The sequence below is a fragment of the Labeo rohita genome, chromosome 9 (genome assembly GCF_022985175.1).
Source record: "Labeo rohita strain BAU-BD-2019 chromosome 9, IGBB_LRoh.1.0, whole genome shotgun sequence".
NCBI classification, from domain to species: Eukaryota; Metazoa; Chordata; class Actinopteri; order Cypriniformes; family Cyprinidae; genus Labeo; species Labeo rohita.
This window is the reverse complement of record NC_066877.1, coordinates 20,212,049-20,228,907: the sequence shown is the minus strand read 5'-3', so window position 1 is coordinate 20,228,907 and position 16,859 is coordinate 20,212,049. Positions and strand designations below refer to the sequence as shown.

The window sequence follows — 16,859 nt, the reverse complement described above, 5'->3', positions numbered from 1 at the left end:
ATTCTGGGGATGCAACAGTCGAGTGTTACACTTATCTTCCCCGACTGAAACGCATAATGTATTGTTTTTATGGATTGCTATGACAGCGCTCGTAAGAGAGCAACGACAGAGTCGGCATTCATTAGTACCTTGAGGATGTGACAATCGAAATTAGATCCCAGTGATGCACCGGTCCATATTTCATCTCAAACCTGGAGGCCTTTCGCTGCTTACATCCCGCGTTAGGTAACCCATGCTTCATGCAAAATGCCACTGTCAGAGTGTTCTAGTGTGGATTAATGTGATATTCTGCACATTCGATTTGTGCTTCTGCTGTTTTCTTGGCTTTTTCCCAAGCTTTTACCTCGCCCTGTCCCTGTCCTCCGTTCTGGGTCAGTGAGTGCGTGTCGGTGTGAAAGGCGGGCTTGTTCATTTGGTGTCACCCTGCTGTTAACCAGATACAGTTACTGAGATTAAACCTTGTCATCTACCACTGCCATGATCTAACTAAGCCAAGCCTGTGGTTTGTGCACAGGAGTGCTGTTAAACTAAAGGACATGCCAAAACCGGCACACACAAGCGCACACACACTGGGCATCGATGGTAAAGACTCATCTGGAAGAAAAACAGACTGCGAGTGTAGCCAAGCGAGTCTGCACCAGCTGATCAGTGTGTGTGTGTTTGTGTGTGTGCTTGGAGAAAAAGCAAAGAAACATAGTCAATTTACTCATCAAGCCAAAATGTCGAAACTTTGAATCCTTTGTCCACTAATGTGACTCAAATCAATAAACTACCCGTGATGTCAATAGGCCGAGCGCTCGTTCTGAAACTCATCTCACAGCTTGCGGCTTCCTTTCTAAATGCACAGCTTTAAGCGGCCAATATTAAGACACCCAGCATGCTTTTTTCTACACAGTAGCAGTTTCACATACATACGGCTGTCTAAACACCATCTGCGATGTTCAGAGAAGTCGTAAATGCTGCAGAAATGCAGAAATAACCTAGAACAAATCTATAGATGCCTTAGATTTAATTTTTCTTGCATTGATTCACTATCAAATATACAGGCAGTCAATGTTTAAACATTTAGTAACACCTTCATACTGATAAATTTTGAATTTAAGAACCCATTGCAAAAAACTATAATGAATACATATAATACATATAATGAATGCATGCTAGAAAAGTCATCATTTACCATTATTTAGCTTGTCATTCCTTTCTTGTCATTCATTTTCCTCTATAGGATACAAAAGCAGATGTTTGGCAGAATGTTCATGCTGCTCTTTTCTATCCATCTTTTTCCTCAGTGCGGAAGTAAGCCTATGGGTGAGACTTCCGGTTTATTATTCACTAGTGGGAAGTAACGAGAAGAATCACAGCGTGCAGAAAGTGGTAAAACTGTTTGCACTACAAACCAGTGCGCTCATAATTAAAATAATAGAGTAAGACTCTAAATTGCAATATCAAGCAGCAAAACGAGCTGGTTTGTACAGTTAAAAACAGATCGATGCGGATGAGACCGGAACTCAGACCCATAAAATGTACAAATGGTCGTGCCTGCTCATACGGGAAGAAAAAGGTGGACACGAAGTGAATAGGGACTGAGACTCCAATAGGTTTGTCAGTTGATTTTCAATTATTCCAATTATTGAACTACATTAATTACAATTCATCACATTGCATCAATATTTGTTAAGAGCAGCCTCAAGAAGAAGATGATTCAAGCACATTATTGTGACAGACAAGCAAATCAATGAACTAGACTGTAACTAGTGGCTTTAAGACGTCAATATATTGTTTTATTTCCACATAATGTCACAGCAGTCCATATTGCAATCAAGTTGTCAGTCAGTCAGATTTAGAGGCTGTTTGCACAGAACATATCATGTCTGTACTATTTCTTATGTTTTTGTCTGTGTATACATGCAGATTTTGTGTACATGAAGTTTTGGTTGTTGTGTTTTATGCAGTTTATGGTTTTCTGCATCTCATGCTGTGTTTTTAAGTTGCAGTGTCGAGTTCAATTTTAAAAAGCGTGTCTCAAGACCCTTGTGTTTAGTCCTATTCCGTTCTGCTCCAGCTGTTTTTTGAACACAAAAATGTGAGCAGCTCCTCTGTTTCTGTGCCACCTTCTCTCAGTAAGTGTAGTTTTTTGAGACTTGCAAAACTATAGTAATGTTATATTAACATACAGCTTGAATTGCCCCAATGGTAGGAACATTTCATAAGGAAACTACAGTTGAGGTCAAAAGTTACATACACATTGCAGAATCTGCAAAATGTTAATTATTTCACCAAAATAAGAGGGATCGTACAAAATTCATGTTATTTTTTTATTTAGGTACTGACCTGAATTAGACATTTTACATAAAAGACATTTACATATAGTCCACAAGAGAAAATAATAGTTGAATTTATAAAAATGACTGAGTTCAAAAGTTCACATACGCCTGATTCTTAATACCATGCTGTTACCTGAATGATCCACAGCTTTGTTTTGTTTTGTTTTTTGTTTAGTGATAGTTGTCCACTAACACTAATTTGTCTTGAACAGTTAAACTGCCTGCTGTTCTTCAGAAAAATCCTTAGGGTCCAAATTCTTTGGTTTTTCAGCATTTTTGTGTTTTTGAACCCTTTCTATCAATGACTGTATGATTTTGAGATCCATCTTTTCACACTGAGGACAACTGAGGGACTTATATGCAACGATTACAGGTTCGGGTTCAAACGCTCACTGATGCTTTAGAAGGAAAAACTATGCATTAAGAGCCAGGGGTGTAAACTTTTGAACAGAATGAAGATGTGTACATTTTTCTTATTTTGCCTAAATATCATATATATATTTTTTTATTTAGTACTCCCCTTCAGAAGCTACAGAAGATACTTACATGTTTCCCAGAAGACAAAGTAAGTTAAATTCATTGTTGGAAAGGATCCAAATACACAAAATGCTAAAAAACAAAAACTCTGTGGGACCTGAAGTATTTTTTCTGAAGAACAGCAGGCAGTTTAACTGTTCAGAACATACAAGGGATTCATGAACAACTATCACTAAAAAAAAAACAAAAGACAAACAAACAAAAAAAAAACATAACAAAAAACAACAGCTGTATGTAAGACATGTATTTAAACTTTTAAACAGGGTCATTTTGGTAAATTCAACTATTATTTTCTCTTGTGGACTACATGTAAACTCAGGTCAGTACTACACATAAGGTGCATTTTGTATGATCCCTCTTATTTTGGTACAATAATCAACATTTTGCAGATTCTGCAAGGTGTATGTACACTTTTGACCTCAACTGTATGTACAGTGACATGATTATTGTGTTAATTTAAGATTTATTTATAATTAATGATCAATTGCTCTATTTTTTAAAATGTCAGAATTAATTGTTTTATAATGTTTTGCTTTATTTTAAATTTGTGTTTTATAGTTCTCATGCTCAATATCATGCTAAACTAACATTAAATTGGCAGACCTACAGATATATTAATTGTAAATTGTTCATCATTTTTAATGCATTTAGAAATGATATAATTGATTACATTTTTATAATTAATGATTAATTGTGTTAATTTTTTAAAAACAGTTTATACTAATTGACCAAATTTGTATTTTTTTATTTTTAGTAGTTAAGTGAACTGTTCCTTTAAAAGGCTGTTCTTTGACACACACATAATTACATTAACACTATGCCATTCTATCCCTGGCACGCTGAAAGTTCTGGAATCTAACGGACACTCAACTCAAGTTTGGCAAGGGCTGAGGGGTTTTATATAGACTCACATTAATCTTGTGGCCTTCAGAAAAAAAGGCCTTATTAACCCACATAACCAGAATAAGATAATTACCTTTGTTACTCCTCTTCTGTGTTTAATTCTCGGCGGGGGATGAGATGTGTGTGTGTGTGTGTGTGTGTGCATATGTATAGGAGGGATACTATAATCTATGAATTATTAATACATTATTATCTCTTAATTAAGACTTATCATTTTTTCTGACATTTTAATATTGCAGATGCCTAGGAACTGTTGTTTCTTTTTCTTTTTTAAGCCCGTGGGGTGTCACGTCAGCAAAAACATAATATAGTCACAATATGCGCAAGAAAAAATCTGCAAGCTGCACGTGAGGAATACAAAGATGTATGCGTAAAAGGAAATCCCAGTATATGGACCTCTGCGTATTAAGCTTAAGGGATGAGGAGAACAGTCTCCTTCATTATAAATAAATGAAATGCAAAGTGGGAAGCGCTAAGACTCAGCCAATCAATGCAGATTACAGCAGTGAAGGGATGGACTCATACGCTGACACATATTCCACTTCGAGAGCCACGTGCGAACACGTAACACACATCAAAGTGACTTTGATCGTTGCAAACACAAACACACTGTTCCAGGTAAACAGGGCAGAGAAAGTAGAATAGAACAATAACATAGGCTGCTGCTTACTGCATATTGTGCAGTATATGATGTAAACTGACTACCGTTGGAGAAAAAAATAGTGTGTGAAACCTTACGCCTGATAAACAATTCAGTTGGCATGAAACTTACTATGTTGCGTAGTACACCCAAAAATTTTAATTTGTTTACTCAGCCTCAGGCCATCCAAGATGTAGATTCGTTTTTTCCCCATCAATGCAAATTTGGAGAAAGTAAACGTTACATCACTTGCTTACCAATGGATCCTCTGCAACAGTTTGAAGTTAATATTGTCTTGATGGATTTGCTCATTACAAACATGCAGCTTTTTGTTTCTAAAGATGTTAATTGATGGAGTGACTGGTATGGATTACTTATGATTATTTTGATGTTTTTATCAGCTCTCATTCTGACGGCACCCATTCACTGCAAAGCATTCATTGGTGAGCAAGTGATGTAATGCTACAGTAAATATCTCCAAGCTTGTTCAGAAACAAACTCAGTACAACTTGGATGGCTTGATTTTTGCAAATTGTAATTTTTGAGAGAACTATTCCTTTAATTCAGCAAGTTCGGTCTAGTTGTCTCAGAAATAAAATTGGTTATTTTGTACTTTTTATCCAGGTTTGAGTAAAAATCTCACATAATTGTAGCAGCTCCAAACATTTTTAAGAACTGAGTGCCTGAGAGCGAAGATTGCAGGTTGTGTATTTTAGGAGCTGAATACACCAGCTGAGCATCTGCTATTGAGATGAATGGAAATGCTAACATGCTCTCCAGGTATTTAGACCTCCTTGGGGGTAACTTATATGTTAAGCATCAGGGTTGAGATCACATTTAAATGTCAAATTTCATTACAGTGTTCACTGTATCTTATCCCCATGGACAAACATGTGCACAATTGCATTAAAATGATTGGCACCAGTCAAACATTATCAAATCAGAACATGCATATCTGTCACTGGGGTTGTACGCTTTTAAAAGATACTAATATGTACCATTTAGGCACTAATATGTATTTTAAGGTGCTAATATGCACCCCTTAGGGGTCTTTTGAAAGGGTACCACCCCAGTGACTGCTTTTTTCTGAGAATGGAGTGTACTTCATGCTGAAATCTATTATACTGTACCTTCATTTGGCTTTCAGACACATTGTGTGTTCGGATATAGGCATATAATTTGAAATTGTTACAGAAAAATACACAATTCGGATGGTATCATTAACAAAAACTGAATCTAAAACCATCAAGTCAAATGAATAAAACATAATAAACATCCTTACTGAATTAAAATAAAATATAAAAAGCGTTTTACATATTTCAGCTACTTGCCACAGCAACATTCTCATTTTGTTTAGCTTAAGTTAAGGTACTAAAATAGCATAAAAATCTTTAAATAATTATATAAATATTAAATAAATATATAAACTAAAAGTAATATCTAAAAATCAATAAATAGATAAATAAATAAATGTACACTTTAAGTAAAATTAGTGAAAACAAAATATAAAAATAAAATCTCATTGAAAATATAGAAAGAATATAGAATATTTAGCAACATTAGGTTGGGCATCTATCAGCTTAAAGGTCATTTGAACTAATAAAGCTGATATTTTTCTTGTATTTTTGCCATGTTGTGTTATTGTAGCACATTATAAAGCCATGTGATAAACTTTTATCAGTTTTTAAGATTTTGGCACTCAGCAGTCATAAAATCCGTTTTGTTTTTTTTGCAGTTTCAGAATTTACTGGGATACTGGGATAGTCAGAGCTGGGATATGTAATCAGATTCCAAAAATCAAGTACTAAAAATTAGAGTATAATACATTTTTATAATGCTAATAATCAGATTACAGTTACTTTTTATGGATTACGTGATTACATATTGTTCACACAATAATGATGATGAATCATTATTAATTTGATAATGATTCTCCATAATTTTTTTTTTCTCTTTCTAGAAATCCTACTTTATCACACCATTTAAATTTGACCATATTCACAATATAAAATGGCCATGTATATGTAATGTAAATACTTTTGCGATGCATGCAAAGGATCCTGACATTAGATAAAAACTAATCTAAAATTAATCTTAAAGGGATCATCGGATGCAAAACTCACTTTGACGTGTTATTTGAACATAAATGTGTGTACACAACCACCCTATAATGATAAAAATCTTTTATCTTTTTATCTTTATAAGTAAAATCCCCTTTTTCAAATCATGCCATTCTCAGCTTCTTGTCAGTGTGACGTCACACCAACTAAGTTCGCTCCCACGATAGTTGATTGACATAATCGTCTTACCTTAGAGCCACCCTAAATGAATGAGCTGAGAACAGTCTGACCACCATTATGTCAACTCAGGTGTAGGGGAAAACAAGAATGTCTTCGTTTGAGGTGTTCTGTTGTTGAATGTAGTAATGAACATAGCAGTCATCATTTACTTCCGACATCTGAGCTGAGGATTAATGTTACTTCTGTTTTTGAAGAAAATGCACCCGGCGATCTACGTAAATGCATTTATGTTAGCATGAATCATTCGTGATCCAGCTTCACCTACAGCAGAAGTGAGTATAAGGGTTTTTTATGCATCTTTGCAAATCGCCTTTCTTAAAGTGCTCCTGTTATGCCATTTTAACCAGTGCCAGCGGTGTGCTCCGCTGCATGTGTGCTTTGGTCGATGCAGAAACAAGCCGTCCCTGCACGGCACAAGCAATTGAAATGAATGGGTTTCATAGCGCAACGCTTTCCATATTCGGTATGAAAGATGCTTTGTGCGCCATCCTTTATCATTACTCATAACTAATAAGACAGACAGTCAAGCTGCATCAATCACAAATTTTTAGACTACAGTGGGCCCACAGCTGAATGACAGAACTACAGAAGCGTGAGTTAGCCAGTTAGCAAGATATGTGCAATGTTGTTACACAACATAACACAACTACGTATTTTGAACAATCGCTAGAAAATACAATCTTTGTAGATTTATCTTTTGGAAATGAATATAAAACATATTTACTCATAGCGTAGGATACAGCGTCTTCTTGACATGACGTAGACCACGTGGAAATTTTACTGTGTTTGTGGGCGGGCAAGTTGTTTGCGACGTAGAACGTGGGCGGGCATTATGCAAATGTGTTACTTCGTGACATAGTCGTAACAGAATAAGATTCAAATTTCTGGCGACTCGTTCGGCACTTTAATAATGTGTTAGTTAGCAAGTTCCGTGGTTAAATGTGGCTAAAGTAAACATTACGGCTTGTCACCCCACAGAAGAGAGGGGCGGGGTGAGCAGAGCTCATTAGCATGTAAAGGAACATGCAACAGTTGTTTGGAAACCTGTTTGAAAACTGTCATTTATTTATGCAATTTCAGTTGGTGGTACTTGTGGCACAATATTGTTGCAATTCAGCTGCAATGTTTGTTTTTTTCGAGATTTTTGTTATGCCTTACATTTTTGCCATGTTTTTTTTTCTTTCTTAAAATTGAGAATATTGCAGACATGTTCTCATTTACGCCATTTGAACCTGTTCGGCTTTGCGTCTGTCCTTACCTCCTCACTTCCTGCATTTATTCAACTACAAACCTGACGAAATGACAAAAGACCTTTTAAGAGTGCTGAAAAAAAAAATCACCTACTGTATGAAAAATGAGTACTGTCTGTTGGGGGGGGGAGGCTTAAAATAGCTGCTAAAACCTCTTGTGACATTTTCCTTTCCGTTCTAATTTCCTTTAAAATTATATTAGACCCAGACACTATGACAGACAGATGGAAACACAAAAAGCCAGACCGATAAACAGACCGGCAGGCTGACTGCAAGGCCATGGAGAGAGACCTTTCTGTTGTTTATTCTAACGTATGTTTTTAAAATCGTTCAGAGAGACATTTAATCACAGGCAGGTTCTTCAAACATCCACTAAATTGGTTTTGAGACTGCTGGATAGAAGTAATTGTAAAAGTCCTTCAGAAAAATTCTGAGAAAATACAGTATCTAACATCATTATAAATCATTTTTATAAAATTCAGGTTTTAAATACTTTTTTTCAGGCTACTGTGTAGTATTTAGTAAACTGGATAAAAACTCCATAAATGATGCAATATCTCAGACCATTCAAAGTACATTTGCTTCTTAAGATGGTTTGGGCTATTGCAGCATTCATGAAATGAGCTCATTGCAGGGTTTTTGCAAAGATTTTATCCAGTTTGATTAATGCATTTATTATAATTTAAAAGTGGACACTCTTAGCAAATCCATTATTTATTAAATGATTTTTTTTTTTTTTATTAAATGCCTTTTGCATCTGCTTCTCATGGCTGACCAGCCTCAAAGCGAAACGGTGTACGTTTCCAGTCTCTGGATCCAGGTTTTCTAGTGCAGTGTGGTGAGAGAGATTACTGTAGATGTACAGTTCAGAATCAACCTTACAAGAGATTGAGCTGTATGACATCAGCAGAGTGGGCAGCAGATACTGGAAGTTATAAAAACACGTGGACAGTAACTGCAGGAGAGAACACTCTCCCTTGGGCAGGAGGAATATACAGAGAGAAATGTGTGTGGTTTTATGGATGAGAGAGGGAGAGAGAGGTAAAGAAACAGGCAAAACCAGAGAAAGAGTGTGTGTTTGTGTGTGTTTGTGTTCTGAGTGGGCTTTTCTTCTGCTGTGAACCTCCTCATTGTTATGCAACTCACAGAGCGAGAGACTCACCCTGGACAGGACAGCAAAGTGTTTTGGAAAAGACTCTCTCTCTCCCACACACACACACACACACACATATACACCAATGCACACACCTGGGTCTCAAGGCTGTCTCTTTTCAGAACTCACATATTAAATGCACACACATATGATTCACACACACTCCATAAGTTTAAAGAAATAGTTCACCTAAAAATGATTTTGTCATCGTTTACTCACCTTCATGTTGTTTTAAACCGTCCATCCTTTTTGAAACATAAAAATAGATGCTTTCTATTTCTAATAGATGCTGCTTTCTAATAGATGCATTCTTGAATAAAATGCAATGAATGTAAATGTTTTTTTCTTTATGATGCGACTTGATTTACTGAATGTAGATTTATTATCATCCCATTTTCTCCTCTACTATTTCTTGCCTTTTTTACAGATTGTGCCATATATGGTCATTGTTAATATGTCATATATTATCATATTACATAGTTCTTTTTATTGTTTGGTCTGGAACTGGCTTCTCCAAAAAAGCAGCGTAAAAGTACTGTAAGTGTAGTACATATGACTTCTGGCTATATTAAGTTTTCTGAAGTTATGCAATAACTTTGTGCGGAGCAGACTGAAATTGAATTTGTTATTCACCGAATAGCTTTCCTTCTGCTGTAGCTGTCAAATCTCATTCGTATTCATGTGCTTTCAGATTTGACCAGTGGCTATGTTTACATGTACACCAACTGATTATTGCAAATAATCAGAGAAAAAAATAATTTACATGTCAGCATCTTCAGTGTTATTTACATACTGTTATTTTGACACTATTATATTACCCAGAACACAAAATGTTAATTAAAATTTTTTAAAATAACTAGGTCTGTTTGTTGCAGCTGTTTATTATTTGCACAATGCGTATTATTTTGAAAGGATTCATTTATTTAGTGTTTTTTTACCCTGCGTACACTACAAGTCAAAAGTTTTTGAACAGTAAGATTTTTAATGTTTTTAGTGTCTTCTGCTCACCAAGCCTGCATTTATTTGATTCAAAGTACAGCAAAAACAGTAACATTTTAAAATATTTTTCTTTTAAAATAACTGTTTTCTATTTGAATATATTTTAAAATGAAATTTATTCCTGTGATTTCAAAGCCGAGTTTTTAGCATCATTACTCCAGTCACATGATCCTTTAGAAATCATTCTAATATTCTGATTTGCTGCTCAAAAAACATTTACCATTATTATGTTGTAAACAGCTGAGTAGATTTTTTTCAGGTTTCTGTGATGAATAGAAAGTTCAGAAGAACAGCATTTATCTGAAATAGAAATCTTTTGTAACAGTATAAATGTCTTTATCATCACTTTTGATCAATTTAAAGCATCCATGCTAAATAAAAATATTCTTTTTGATTTCTTTCCCAAACTTTTGTCTGGTATAGTGTATAATGTTACAAAAGTTTTTTATTTCAAATAAATGCTGATTTATTCATCAAAGAATTTCATTCATGAAAAAATGTACTCAAATGTTTTAAATATTAATAATAATAATAGTTTCTTGAATAGGAAATCAGCATATTAGAATGATTTCTGAAGGATCATGTGATGATGAGTGGAGTAATGATGCTGACAGGAATAACAGGAATAAATTACATTTTTAAAATATGTTCACATAGAAAGCAGTTATTTTATATAGTAAAAAATTGTCACAATTTAACTGCTTTTGCTGCATTTTGGATCAAATAAATGAATGAATTCAGAAAATGAATAAATGAGCAGAAGAGAATTCTTTAAAAAAAAAAAAAAAAATTAAAAACTTACTAAAAACTTCTGACTGGTAGTGTATACACTTTGTCTTCCTTTTATTGTCTCCAACCATCTGTAAAACACATGTCCATGTCACATACAGCAGAGCTGTAAAAATAAATTTTTTTATTGTTGTTCCCAGAAGAGTGGCTTCTTATGGCTGTCACTGAAATTTACAGGGCTTCAGGCAACATTTTTATTGGTGAGCCACTTTTCCTTGGGCCAGGTAGCAGGCTATACCATAAAGGACCCAAGTGGGGCCCCCCAATCACACGGCCCCGGACAACACACTCAGTTGCTGGCGGTCATGTGGCTTTTTCTATTTTGCTGTGATTCCAGACCTGTTTATGACAACACGGCAACAATAGTACATGCACATTTTGGTCAGAGTGGAATAAATGCAATTAAAGCATAAACATGCTTGTGTACTGCACATTTTACTGTGATTATGGTTGCTCTAATTATAAGCATAATCACATTAGCATAATTACAGTATTCTGTTTCTATGAGGTCCAGCTTAACCACAGTATTGCTTTAAAGGAATACGAAATGAAAATGTGCTGAAAATATACTCACCCTCAGGCCGTTCAAGATGTAGATGAGTTTGTTTCTTCAGCAGAACAGATTTGGAGAAATGTAGCATTACATCACTTGCTCACCAATGGATCGTTTGCAGTGTATGGGTGCCGTCAGAATGAGAGTCCAAACAGCTGATTAAAACATCACAGTAATCCACTAATAATCCACACAACTCCAGTCCATCAGTTAACACCTACACTGTAAAAAACAATTTGTTGAGTCAACTTAAAATAATTTGTAACCTGGCTGCCTTAAAATTTTAAGTTCAGTCAACTCAAAAAAAGTTTATTCAACTTGAAATGTTAAATTATACTAAGTGACAACTTAGATATTTGAGTTGAATCAACTTAAAATTTTAAGGCAGCTGAGTCACTTACCCATCTGTTAAGTTTAGCAAACACAAATATCTAAGTTGTTACTTAGTACAACTTAACATTTCAAGTTGAATAAATTATTTTAGTTGACTGAACTTAAAATTTTAAGGCAGCAGGGTAACAAATTATTTTAAGCTGACTCAACAAATTGTGTTTTTTATTTTTTACAGTGTAGTGAAGAGAAAAGTTGCATGTTTGTAATAAAACTGTCATTAACTTTAAACTGTCACTCCTGGCCAAATATGAATTAGTCAAGAATTCATGATAACGTTTTCTCCAGTGAAAAGGTCCATCCCTTGTTGTCCTTTCACATCAAAATCCACTGATTTGTTTAGAATGGTTTTGGACTGTTTTCGCTTGTAAACAGAGCTTGATCTGTGTGTATTTCACTTCTGATTCAGACAAGATGATTGAAGAAAGCAATTCAATACAATATATCTTTATTATTAACCATGGTTGAAACACATACCACAAAACACAAACAAAAAACACCATGCTAAATCACATAGCCTTTTGATTAATAAATCCAATAGCAGCTGGTACAAAGAAACTTTTATAAATATTTCTCTTTGCTCTAGGCATTAAAAATGGTCTCCCAGAGTGCAATAGAACCAACTGGTCATACAAAGGATGAGAAGAGTCTTTTAGAATACACTCTGCTTTTCCAACACATCTTTAGTGTACACCTCACTTAAATTACTCTGTGGTCTGCCGAAGATTTTGCTAGCTGTATTAGTGACCCTTGCCAGGTTATTTTTCTGCTTACAATTAAGGTGCCTGTATCAGGAGGTTAAATTATAGGCCAGCACACTCTCGCCAAAAGATTTGCTAGCAATCTCCAGCATATGCTGATTACTGATTCTGCTTATTAAACATAGATGTTACATTTTTTAAAAATAAAATTAGCATTATCCACACAACTCTGTTAACTATATACACTACCAGTAAGAAGTTTTTGAACAGTAAGATTTATTTATTTTTTTTTAATGAAGTCTCATGCCTGCATTTATTTGATCCAAAATACAGCAAAAGCAGTAATATTGTGAAATATTTTTACTATTTAAAATGACTTCTTTTTATTTGAATATATTTAGCACTGCAGTGCGAGGACCCTATTGGAATTGCTCTGTTTATTTAAAATGTAATTTGTTCCTGTGATTTCAAAGTTAAATTTTTAACATCATTACTCCAGTCACATGATCCTTCAGAAATCATTCTAGCATTCTGATTTGCTGTTCAAAAAAAAACTTTTTATTATCATTATGGTGAAAATAGCTGAGTAGAATTATTTATCTAAATAAGAACCACATTTGTCTAAAATAGAAATCTTATGTAACATTATAAATGTCTTTATCATAAATTTTGATACATTGATACATTTAAAGCATCCTTGCTATATATATATATATATACTGTATATATACTGACTTCAAGGTTTTTGAATAATATAGTGTATAATGTCACAAAAGCTTTTTATTTCAGATAAATGCTGATCTTTGGATCTTTCTATTCATCAAAGAATATTGAAAAAAAAATGTAATTGTTTTAAATGTTGATGATAACAATGATAACATTTTTTCTTGAAGAGCAAATCAGCATATTAGAATGATTTCTGAAGGATCGTGTGACACTGAAGACTGGAGTAATGATGCTGAAAATTTAGCTTTAATCACAGGTATAAATTACATTTTAAAATACATTTAAAAAGAAAGCAGTACTACTTTCGCTGTATTTTGGACCAAATAAATGTAGGCTTGGTGAGCAGAAAAGACTTCTTAAGAAACATTAAAAATCTTACCGTTCAAAAACTTTTGACTGGTAGTGTATGTGCCAAGATATTTAAAGTGATCAGCAATCTCAATATAATGAATAGAGGACTGGTATTTTAGCTGGAAGCAGTGGTTTGAGTTTTAAATGTCTTAATGATAGATTTATTACAGACACTCAGCTTTTGAATCCACAAGATGTTAATTGATGGACTAGAGTCATGATGATTACTTCTTGGGTGGCCTGAGGCTGCATAAATTCAACAAATTTTCATTTTGGGTTAAATATTATTTTAATGACATTTAAAGGAGTAGGATTTTCAGTGAATTATGGCATAAATCTTCCTCGCACAAAACTATAATATCGCTTCAGTTGCTTTTTGGCACCTGAAATACACTGGTCACATATAGTCACATGCTTTAATTATGTGGGGAAAAAACAATAAACTGTGCCTTTTGCAGAAGAAAGAAACTGGTTAAATTCTGGAGCGATATAAGGGTGAGTAAATGATGACAAAATGTTTAATTTTGGGGGATGAGCTATTCCTTTAACTGGAGATGTTCTTAAACACATGCAGCCCACCACAGGCTTGATTTTGTGGCGGACTTTAGGACCATGGAGAGTTCTCCCATAGCAGCGAGCGCACACAGCCCGTCTTGAAGAGGAAACCCCCACAGGAGCTCTAGCTGCCGGATACCTGAGACATCTCAAATCATCCCTCTGACCGACGAGCGCACGGCGCGCCACGGAATGCGCAGGAGCGACCGACTGTCCGCTGGACGAGGGCGCGCGGTCAAGCCATGGGTCCTTCTTCAGCACCTTTGAGTTCTTAATGCATTATGATGTCCTAAAGTCATAGAGACAACTGGAAATCCTTTGAATTCTCCTAAAGGCAGCGTCTGTATTGGAATAAACTATCAGCTGGTGAATTTCACTGTTCGGATGGATGATTTGGTCAGATTCCTCATTCATCGTGATGCGCGTTCATTCCGTTTCCAAGTGTCTTATTGACTGACCGCGGATCAATTTTTGGACGTGGGCTGACGGTAAGCTCGAGCTCTGTTTTAGTTACCCATGCGAAGTTTGAAGTGTGTGTTTTTGGAGAGGTTTCATGGTGATGCGGGGGCGGCGAGTTGATTTGCCTCGGCTCGTGAAGATGCTCTCTCCTTTACAAAATATCGAAATCGAGTAAATGTGGAGTTTGACGTTTAAATAATGACAACTCATTTTCATCAAGTCAGAATTGTAAAGTGAGACCTGTCAGCAATATGTACGGCTCATATTTCACGTAAATTTAATACAATAAATGGGCAGTTATGTTTTGTGAAAGAAGACAATGAGCCTTATTTTCTATCAGTAGGATCTATTTGTATTGTGACTATAATACACAAGACCCCTCACCCCCCATCTCATTATTTTCAATGCGAAAAAAATAATTATATAGCTGTAATTATATAAAAGTAAAGTGTGCTCTTTTTTTGCTGTCCTACTTTTATACTACTTATCAAGGTGAGGTGTCTGGGCAGGATGTTTCTTATTAGGCTACTGTATTACAGTATGCGACTCCAATAAGAATCTTCACTGAGATTAATGAGAATTATAAACAAACTAATACGTAAAGCATTAGATATGCTTTACTGACAAAAAATAATGTACGATGTAGAAACGTCTTAATGGTTCTACAAGTACGCAAATATCTATATAGTTTTTTTCTTTTTGTAATTTATGGCTAAATATAACACATATATTTGTTGTAAGGATTTACCCACACCTAAAACAGCAATTCAGGTGGGAATCAGTTAAGATCTCCATGAGAGTAGAGGACTTTTCATACGCGCAAAACAAGGTTTTAATCGTGGGCTTTTCATTATTGACAAAACGACTGGTTTAACATTTTATTCCAGTTGTGCGGTCTGTTGGTAAACCACTGTAATATGTAATCACGTTTTGGATTTGTCTGACTCCAAATAAATTTTGAAAACGCGATGTGATGTGCGGCACCGTTTGAGATTGCTTGTTTAAAGGCGGTGTTTGCGGGAGTATTGCACCCTCCTGCGATGGTACGGACAGAACACACGCGCACACAGACACACACACACACACACTCACTCTCTCACACACACTGCAGTGGCGTCTGATCACAGTCTGCAAGAGAGTGAGCGAGAGAGAGAGTGCGCATGAGAATCTGTGCCGACACCGGCTGGTACACATTAGACCTCTCGTGGGCTTTCCACACTTGAAATTGTAAACCCAGGGTCATTTTTATTCCTGGGTTAACTGAATCCCTGCTGAGTTATCTTGGTAAATGTTTCCCACTCCTCATTTAATGCCCTGGGTTAGTCATTAATCCTGGGTAGTCAGGTTATGAAATTTCACTCTTCACATTTGTGAACAGCGGGTTATCGTTCTTATTTGCATATTGATGGGGTCAGTAACATTGATTGGACAAATACTGCACGCAACCTGTCGTGTGAACTTTTCACACCAGTGTTCTTTCTTCCTCACTTTTAGAGAAAACATTTTCCAGAAGCTTAAATTAAGTGCGTGCAAGTTTATGTGGTATTAATATTTAATGAGGCAAGCAATTGTTTAGTTTATGATTGGTTGACTTTTGCTAAACAACCTGCCATAGCATTCTAAAACCGCATTATTGGGCTTCCCATGCTTGAAATTGTTAACCCGGGGTCATTCTTAACATTGGCTAAACCTAATCCTGGGTTATTATTTCACACTGTACGTTTTTAAACGATGAGTCGACGTTGGCTACGTATTTGCATATTTATGAGGTTAGTAATATTGATTGGACAAATACAGCGCGTCTCCCTGGTTGTCTTAAGCCTTATAAAACACACAGCAAAAACATTACTTTCTTATTATCACTGGTTAATGCATCTCTTCACCGTGGAGACTAAACATAACACAAAAGTTTATGCCACATACAAAGCTCATGAATATTCAATGAGTTAAAATCTCTGTTGCTAAATAACTCACTGTAATATTGCAGCACCACATCGTTTCTCACTATATACCAGCAGTTTATTAAATGTCAGCACTGCAAAACCCTAAAGCAGGGCTTCATAACCCAGGGTTAAAAGCCTTACTAACCCTCTTTCGAAATAAGTGTGAAAGTTGCTTAACCCAGGGTTAAAAGTGGTCATAACCCAGTTAAGCGTAGCATGAAAAGCCTTTTGGCTGGCCTAGTGTTGCTGTTACAATCCAAGACTCATGTGAGAACACACCCAAGGC

At 35.4% G+C, this 16,859-nt stretch overlaps 1 protein-coding gene across 3 annotated transcripts in view; it reads left to right on the top strand.

The window, feature by feature from the left end:
- Positions 1–16,859, top strand: part of il1rapl1a (interleukin 1 receptor accessory protein-like 1a) — a 128,748-nt gene that overhangs the window by 15,449 nt on the left and 96,440 nt on the right. The window contains exon 1 of one of the 3 annotated variants that reach the window (XM_051119548.1): positions 14,278–14,659. The exons of 1 other annotated variant lie outside the window; for it this stretch is intronic. The gene's annotated coding sequence lies outside the window, so the exon portion shown is untranslated. Of the gene's footprint in view, positions 1–14,277; positions 14,660–16,859 lie in introns of those variants that run through there. One more of the 3 variants, XM_051119550.1, reaches the window with a different exon arrangement.